A 9,119-nucleotide genomic window follows, 5' to 3' on the forward strand; every position below is an offset into this window, starting at 1 on the left:
AGAGGGAAGTTTATAGCAATACAATCCTACCTCAAGAAACAAGAAACATCTCAAGTAAATAACCTAACCTCACACCTAAAGCAATTAGACAAAGAAGAACAAAAACCCCAAAGTTAGCAGAAGGAAAGAAATCATAAAGATCAGATCAGAAATAAATGAAAAAGAAATGAAGGAAACAATAGCAAAGATCAATAAAAGTAAAAGCTGATTCTTTGAGAAGGTAAACAAAATTGATAAACCATTAGCCAGACTCATCAAGAAAAAAAGGGAAAAGACTCAATCAATAGAAGTTAGAAATGAAAAAGGAGAAGCAACAACTGACACAGCAGGAATACAAAGGATCACAGGACATTACTACAAGTAACTATATGCCACTAAAACGGACAACCTGAAAGAAATGGACAAATTCTTAGAAAAGCATAACCTTCCAAGACTCAACAAGGAAGAAATAGAAAATATAAACAGACCAATCACAAGCACTGAAATTGAAACTGTGATTAAAAATCTTCCAGCAAACAAAAGCCCAGGACCAGATGGCTTCACAGGTGAATTCTATCAAACATTTACAGAAGAGCTAACACCTATCCTTCTCAAACTCTTCCAAACTATAGCAGAGGGAGGAACTCCCCCAAACACATTCTACAAGGCCACCATCACCCTGATACCAAAACCAAAGATGTCATAAAGAATGAAAACTACATGCCAATATCACTGATGAACATAGATGAAAAATCCTCAACAAAATACTAGTAAACAGAATCCAACAGCACATTAAAAGGATCATACACCATGATCAAGTGGGGTTTATCCCAGGAATGCAAGGTTTCTTCAATATACGCAAATTAATCAGTGTGATACACCATATTAACAAACTGAAGGATAAAAACCATATGATCATCTCAATAGATGCAGGAAAAGCTTTCGACAAAATTCAACACACATTTATGATAAAAACCCTCCAGAAAGTAGGCATAGAGGGAACTTTCCTCAACATAATAAAGGCCATATATGACAAACCCAGAGCCATTATTATTCTCAATGGTGAAAAACTGAAACCATTTCGTCTAGGACCAGGAACAAGACAAGGTTGTCCACTTTCACCACTATTATTCAACATAGTTTTGGAAGTTTTAGCCACAGCAATCAGGGAAGAAAAAGAAAAAAAAGGAATCCAAATCGGAAAAGAAGAAGTAAAGCTGTCACTGTTTGCAGATGACATGATACTATTCATAGAGAATCCTAAAGATGTTATCAGAAAACTACTAGAGCTAATCAATGAATTTGGTAAAGTAGCAGGATACAAAATTAATGCACAGAAATCTCTTGCATTCCTATACACTAATGATGAAAAATCTAAAAGAGAAATTAAGGAAACACTGCCATTTACCATTGCAACAAAAAGAATAAAATACCTGGGAATAAACCTGGCTAAGGAGACAAAAGACCTGTATGCAGAAAACTATAAGACACTGATGAAAGAAATTAAAGATGATACAAACAGATAGAGAGATATAACATGTTCTTGGATTGGAAGAATCAACATTGTGAAAATGACTATACTACTGATAGCAATCTACAGATTCAATGCAAACCCTATCAAACTACCACTGGCATTTTTCACAGAACTAGAACAAAAAATTTCACAATTTGTATGGAAACACAAAAGAATCTGAAGAGCCAAAGCAATCTTGAGAAACAGAAATGGAGCTGGATGAATCAGGCTCCCCGACTTCAGACTCTGCTACAAAGCTACAGTAGTCAAAACAGTATGGTACTGGCAGAAAAACAGAAATATAGATCAATAGAGCAGGATAGAAAGCCCAGAGATAAACCCACACACATATGGTCACCTTATCTTTGATAAGGAGGCAAGAATATACACTGGGGAAAAGACAGTCCCTTCAATAAGTGGTGCTGGGTAAACTGGACAGCTACATGTAAAAGAATGAAAATAGAACACTCCCTAACACCATACACAAAAGTAAACTCAAAATGGATTAAAGACCTAAATGTAAGGCCAGACACTATCAAACTCTTAGAGGAAAACATAGGCAGAACACTCTATGACATAAATCACAGCAAGATCCTTTATGACCCACCTCCTAGAGAAATGGAAATAAAAACAAAAATAAACAAATGGGACCTAATGAAACTTAAAAGCTTTTGCACAGCAAAGGAAACCATAAACAAGACAAAAAGACAACCCTCAGAATGGGAGAAAATATTTGCAAATGAAGCAACTGACAAAGGATTAATCTCCAAAATTTACAAGCAGCTCATGCAGCTCAATAACAAAAAACAAACAACCCAATTCAAAAATGGGCAGAAGACCTAAATAGACATTTCTCCAAAGAAGATATACAGATTGCCAACAAACACATGAAAGAATGCTCAACATCATTAATCATTAGAGAAATGAAAATCAAAACTACAATGAGATATCATCTCACACTGGTCAGAATGGCCATCATGAAAAAATCTACAAACAGTAAATGCTGGAGAGTGTGTGCAGAAAAGGGAACCCTCTTGCACTGTTGGTGGGAATGTAAATTGATACAGCCACTATGGAGAACAGTATGGAGGTTCCTTAAAAAACTAAAAATGGAACTACCATATGACCTAGCAATCCCACTACTGGGCATATACCCTGACAAAACCATAATTCAAAAAGAGTCATGTACCACAATGTTCATTGCAGCACTATTTACAATAGCCAGAACATGGAAGCAACCTAAGTGTCCATCGACAGGTGAATGGATAAAGAAGATGTGGCACATATATACAAGGGAATATTACTCAGCTATAAAAAGAAATGAAATTGAGTTATTTGTAGTGAGGTGGATGGACCTAGAGTCTGTGATACAGAGTGAAGTAAGTCAGAAAGAGAAAAACAAATACTGTATGCTAACACATTTATATGGAATCTTAAAAGAAGAAAAAACAATGGTTCTGAAGAATCTAGGGGCAGGACAGGAATAAAGATGCAGACGTAGAGCATTGACTTGAGGACACAGAGAGGGGGAAGGGTAAGCTGGGACAAAGTGAGAGAGTGGCATGGACATATATACACTATCAAATGTAAAATGCTAGTGGAAGCAGCTGCATAGTACAGGGAGATCAGCTTGGTGCTTTGTGACCATGTAGAGGGGTGGGATAGGGAAGGTGGGAGGGAGATGCAAGAGGGAGGGGATATGGGGATATATGTGTACATATACCTGATTCACTTTGTTATACAGCAGAAAGTAACACACCATTGTAAAGCAATTATACTCCAATAAAGATGTTAAAAAAATAAATAAATAAAGTATTTTTAAGTTAAAAAAAAAACATTTGAAACAAAGTATCTCCCAATAAAACATTTTTATCTACAATAAATGCTTGGCTTGCAACAATAAACTATAAACCAGAGAAACAATCTCTCACTTTATTTGACAAGACTAAATTATAACGATGTCACCTATGACAAACCTTTCATTATAAGCAATCTTTCTTCAAGAGCACTTAAAAAAAACAAACAAACAGCAAAATCTATTATTGCATATATTTTCTATCCACTATTGAAACAGATAGGAGGCATGCCTTATACATTGTGCCCGAACAAGGAGAGCATGGAGCACCTCTGAAGACTGGAGACAAGAACATCAGAGGTTCCCTCGTGGGCCTGGCATGGGATGGGGACTTGTTTGGCACAAAAACCACAACCTCATAACATGGTATACATGTTGGGTTTTTGTTTTGTTTTGTTTCAAAAATTCCTCATGAATTGTGTGTCTCTTTTGGAAGATGTGACAATCTGACATGAGATATGTCATTTGTGCTCTACGCATGCCATGCAGAGAGTAGTGCTGATCTTAGACCAGCAGGAATGCGATGTCATGCCTGCTCCATCTCTAAATCAATTATTCCTCTTCTCTTCATTATTATGCAGCTTGGCTTCGGAGACTGCCGAAGCCAAATGTCAAATGCAGATTTCTACGTAAGATCTTAGAATCAAATAGGAAGCCATACTCCTCACTGGTGGCTTCGACGTCATGTTTGGAGAGGACTTCTTTCTCACTGAAATTTTCCCCCGCCGGACTTGGTTGGTGTGTCCTTGTCCCCAGAGCCGATTATCATCTGGGCATCTTCCCTCTCATTCTACACTTATGGGCAGGGTGGGTTGGGTGTGCTTTTGCTGAGCCCTCAGGGTGAGGGCTCTCAGCAGCCCAACCCTCCCCTGCTCTTGGGCCCCAGGGAAGTGGCAGCAGAGGTTTCAGCCCCAGCGACTCCATGTCCAGACTGGGTGAGGCTGGAGAGTAAGGAGAAACAGCTGGAAAGTGAAAAAGACCTTTTTGAATTGGGGATCTGCCCGCATATAAAGCAAAACTTGTGTACAGGGGCATCGGTCCTTCGGGACAACATCTCCTCATTAATCGAAACATTGCTGCTGGTGTTGTGACAGGAAAGGCCACCTCTGCTGACACTGGAAATGAATCCTAAATATACAGACAGTTGTGGATGCTCAGAAAGGAAAGCCCAGCTGAACTTGGCAAACTCACGTTACACAATCTTTTACTTCCCTCTTCACACCTCATCAAACTCCTTCTGATAACTCACTGAATATCAAGCAGAATATTAGAAACTGTGCAGGTATTCTTAATACATAACAAAAGTACTAGCACATGATATTTATCTTTCAAAATATAATTATTAGTGGACCATTTTGAGAACTTTATAGCTTAGAAAGCACTGTCATAATGCATTGCTTTCTTTGATCCATATCCCAGGGAAGATAGAAGGTTTTATAATCATTTTCTGAAACTGAAGCTCAGAGTTATGGCCTAATTGTTACCACCAAGACAAGAAGCCAGGTCTTCTCATTTTGAATCCTGTGTTTTTCTTGTCCCTAACCCCTCCCCATTATATCACATTGCATTTCAAAGAGTTGTTTCTTTGATGTGTTACAAACATACCTTATATCTGTGTTTTTCCACTCAATTACCCATCCTTTGACACATTTATAACCTCGGAGACATTCAAACCCGAATATCTTTTGATTTTCTCTCCTCCTTTGCCTGTAGGTTTGGTTTTTTCCTAATAAAAATTCATTAGGAAAGTCGTTCAACCAGAATGTATGAAATGCCTCTAACCTGCAGAATCCCGTGCTGCTCTGGCAGCAGAGGTAGGGGATTTAGACAGAAAAGAAATACATGTCTGCAGAGGGCGTGCAGGTCACCAGCGAGGATTTTGGCAGGAGGCCCTGTGCTGACAACCACTGGGCTAGATCCGTCTGTCCATGCATAAAATGAGAATAAGCTCTTTCACAAATATAAGCATGGGAGTACATATGAAAATAGAACAGGTTTTAAGGTACACACCAAATAAAATTTACAATTAAAGAGCACTTCTCTCTTTTGCATTTCTATTCAAAGCCTCGGCAGTGTTGTTTAATTTTAGAAAATAAGAACAATTCTTGCCGGACCAACATAACCAAATGAAAGCTAAAAACATAAGACCTTGTCTCAGTATTTGACAGGAAACATGCTTCTCAGCCCTCCTCTGCACACCTAGGCAGCAAAGTAATAGCCACAGACACGCTGCTTCCACCAGGCCCGTGTTGGGCGTCCATGTACAGGGAAAGCACACGGACTTAGAAAATAAGGTACACTTGGGCCACAACGAATGTTCTGTTTGCTCACTCTGTTTTGGACACGGTTATTTGGCAATTGGACACTTGAAAAAAACAGCATCATACATCAAGTTTCAATTTAATTTGAAACGCCACGTGGACTATTTTTTCTAATTCTTTAAAACTATGATCCAGACTCAAACCCACATCATTTATCCATAAAAGGCACCAAAATTGTCTGGAGGAGCCCCCTCCCTCTCCCTGCGGTGCCGTACCATTCTCTCCACGTCCCGCCTCCCCGCTTATGTTGGAATAATGCCAATGACTAATACTTTCTGAGCTCTTAATAGGAGCCAGGAACTTTCCATATATTACTTCTCAGTCTTACTATGAATTGAACGATGCATGCATTATTTTTAATGGCCACGATTTTGGTCACTCTGCTGAAATACCTGAGCCATGCACTCCATATTTCCCTAAGAAGCTCCCACTAAAGACAATAAAAACTTTGCTCTTGCTAATTTTTTAACCGAAAACGTAGAGTCAGTGCAGGATGGATTCTATTTTCTGCAGGACCAGGTCAAGACTATGATTCCCTGGTCCATAACAGCCAGCACTCCTTGAACAGCAGTATGTGACATGTTGTTCTAGCAGGTATGACTTCTTACCCCTTCAGCATATATAGGAGGGAGGTATTATTATCTCATTTTACAGATGAGACACCGAAAGCATAGAAAGGTAAAATTAGCTTTTCCAATGCCATTTAGCTAAAAAGGGGCTGAATCTTAACTATCACATTCCCCTGCCTCTCTAGCCATTTATTTCATATCAGTGAAAAATCCTAAGATTCACATAAAGCCTTGACTTACGATGAGAAAATAAAATGAGCTCACCATGAACATACACGCACATGCCAAAATCCTAGGCCCCTGAAACTTCTAATTCCAAAAATTATGCCATTGTTTATGCCCTAAATGCCATCTTTATGCCATCCTAGATCTCTGACCCCAAACACTCCTTTACCTAAGAGAGGTAGTTCTCAGAAAACGACAGCTGAATCAATTTTGACTAGTCTTTAAATTGCCTTTTTGTGGGGAGAGGACAGAAGGAACATGTGCAAGATATGTGTTTTAATTGTGAAAATGTTTGAGCTTTCTCTCAAAATTGGCATTTGACAGCCACTGCTTCTTCAGCCACAAAGAATAGGTAGCACCTACTACTGGCCTGTCTCCGCGGATTGGGCCAAGCCTCAAGGCCAAGTTAAGGGAAGGCAGCCCACCAGGCCTCATATGTTTTATGCATGCTTTCTCTTTCCTCTCAACTCCCTCTCATTGCCCTCAGCTCCCCAGCTTGCTCCCACGGACACCAAATTTACTAGGTAGGGCAAATAGAGGTGCCTCTATGGTAGCAGATGAGGAGAGAAAAAGAGAGAAAGAAGACAAAAGGAAGAGCCCTTTTTTTCTCCTTCATGAACAAGAGCCCATTTTTATGCCAGTGCATCTCTCTCAGACGCCAAGCGAGTCCTTCCCCTAGGGCAGTCTTTCTCAGAAAGTGTCAGCTGAATGAGCTAGGCGGTGTCACATTAATACACAAGGAGACCAGTAGACAGAGGAGGATCTAAAGTCATGACTGCCTATTTCTTAAGCAAACCCAAATCTAAGCCTGTAAATGCCTCGCTACCGCAAAAGCCAAACTCCAAGGACAGCCAATCACAAACAGCCAACTAGGCTTTAAGCTATAGCCAACCAATAATTTCCTTTCTTTGCTTCCGCAGTTTCTCTGTAAAAGTCTTTTCCGTGGCTCCTGTTGGCAGTGCGATTTTAATCACTTCTGGTTTGGTGCTGCCCTACGAAATCAATTTTTGCTCAAATAAACTCTTAAAATTTTTAATATGCCTCAGTTTATCTTTTTTACCAGTTTGCATGTGTTAAAAATCTAGATGCCAGAGTATCACCATAGCTGTATCTGAATCACAATGGGGGCCTGGAGGGTGGGGTTACAGAGTAGCTGGGGTACAGCAATCTGCCATTGTTGTAAGCTCTCCTAGGTCATTCGGATGCAACTTGAAAATTTCAGAACTTCTGGCCTAGAGCAGAGAAAGGGAAGAGATGGGCCAGTAAGTGGCCATGTTTGAAGGAAAAGAAAGTGACACCCTGGGCCCAATATTGCGAAATGTTCCTAGAAAATTACGCTATTGAGAAGCTCTGAACCCCATGGCTTCTACTTTCCCACCAAATAAGATGCCAAAATGCTTTCTCATTCAAGAGACTCCATTCTATCTATTAGCAACTCTGCTCTAGAAGGATGGCCTCAGGCCATGGACTTCTGATTTATAACATTTAGGGACACTGCTAACCATGAGTCTTTTCCATCTCTCCAGCAGGGAGACAAGTTTCTGGCACACTGAGAAAGATCACTGAATGCTTTTTATCACAGAATTAGTGCTACATCTGGCAAGTGAGTTCAGTTATAATATATTCCAATCATCGATACTTTTATAAATACAGTTGAAGCCATACATGTTTTCCAGGACAGGGGTCATAAAATCATGGCCAGTGGGCCAAATCCAGCCTACTCATTGCTTTTGTAAATAAAGTTTTATTGGACCACAACCACGTTCATTCACTTCCATGTTGTGTATGGCTGTTTTCACACTATAATAGCAAAGTAGTTGCAATGGAGACTCTATGGCCCACAAAGCCAAAAATATTTACTATCTGGCCCTTTATAGAAAATGTCAACTCCTGGTCTAGAAGACTATATTATAGATGATTGCTATCTACTACTCCTACTGTATGCCAGGCACTCTACTAGGCCTCTTTTATAAATGATCTTTAATGCTCTTAATAACCTTGCTAGTTATATTATGATCATGACATTGCAGCTGAGGAAAAGAGTCTTAAAGAGGTCTGTCTAAAGCAGACTGCTGGTATCACAGCCAGAACTCAAACACTGCTTTGTTGTGTTTTTTTCCTACTCCAAGTTTTTTATGAGCTGTTTTAAGGATACAATCACTATGTTTTATATTTAGTGGGAAACGCAGTTCTCAGTGGCAAACCACGGACCTAAAAGTGCACTATTAGAAAGCAGCCCAGGGCTTCCCTGGTGGCGCAGTGGTTGAGAGTCTGCCTGCCAATGCAGGTGACATGGGTTTGAGCCCTGGTCTGGGAAGATTCCACATGCCGCGGAGCAACTAGGCCCGTGCACCACAACTACTGAGTCTGCGCGTCTGGAGCCTGTGCTCCGCAACAAGAGAGGCCACGACAGTGAGAGGCCCGCGCACCGCGATGAAGAGTGGCCCCTGCTCGCCGCAACTAGAGAAAGCCCGCACACAGAAACGAAGACCCAACACAGCCAAAAATTAATTAATTAATTAATTAATAATTTAAAAAAAAAAGACAGCAGCCCACATAGAATTTGGGGACTGCTTCTCAGTTCCCAGAGAGGTCTTCCTGACCACCAGGCTACCCTTCTACTCTCTAACCTATTTCATTTTCTTTCCAACAATTAT

General features: G+C 40.1%; 1 long non-coding RNA gene across 1 annotated transcript in view; it reads right to left on the bottom strand.

Moving 5' to 3' along the window:
* Nucleotides 1-8,696, bottom strand: part of LOC309639260 — a 433,950-nt gene extending 425,254 nt beyond the window's left edge. Inside the window, exon 1 of the long non-coding RNA XR_014251565.1 lies at nt 1,627-8,696. This is a non-coding gene — a long non-coding RNA (uncharacterized lncRNA). The remainder of the gene's footprint in view (nt 1-1,626) is intronic.
* Nucleotides 8,697-9,119: the final 423 nt, after the last annotated feature.

This window comes from Balaenoptera physalus (genome assembly GCF_965194825.1).
Source record: "Balaenoptera physalus genome assembly, chromosome: 12".
NCBI classification, from domain to species: domain Eukaryota; kingdom Metazoa; phylum Chordata; class Mammalia; order Artiodactyla; family Balaenopteridae; genus Balaenoptera; species Balaenoptera physalus.